Here is a 383-nt window from a genome sequence, read left to right as displayed (position 1 = left end):
AATGATGCTATTTGTCGAGAGAGACCTTCAATTATCGCTTTGACTTCTTTAATTTCTGAACTTGATTCGCCAATTTGAACCTCATTCACTCCTTTAATTCTTCTAGTAGTCCTGAGTGATCGACTCCGTTGTTGGGAATTATCTGCTTGTCGCTGGAAGAATTCCCAAATCTCTGATGCACTTTTTGACATTAGCTCTCCTCCACTCGTTGCCATTAGCCATTCTTGCACATTCGGCAATAATCCCTCCAAAAAGTATTGGCATTGGTGCCATTTCTCGTACCCATGATGTGGACACTTCAAGAGTAGCCCATTGAATCGCTCCCATGTTTCGAAAAATTGCTCGTCATCTTTCTGGGTAAACTCCGAGATTTCCCTGCGAAT

The 383-nt window shown here is 42.3% G+C and overlaps 1 non-coding gene across 1 annotated transcript; it reads left to right on the top strand.

The window, feature by feature from the left end:
* The first annotated feature begins 279 nt into the window (after positions 1–279).
* On the top strand, positions 280–383 carry LOC127901558 (small nucleolar RNA R71). Its single transcript, XR_008053799.1, has one exon. It is a non-coding gene; the product is annotated as a small nucleolar RNA R71 (small nucleolar RNA).

This window comes from Citrus sinensis, chromosome 3, assembly GCF_022201045.2.
Source record: "Citrus sinensis cultivar Valencia sweet orange chromosome 3, DVS_A1.0, whole genome shotgun sequence".
NCBI lineage: Eukaryota > Viridiplantae > Streptophyta > Magnoliopsida > Sapindales > Rutaceae > Citrus > Citrus sinensis.
This window is presented reverse-complemented; position numbering and strand designations above follow the sequence as displayed.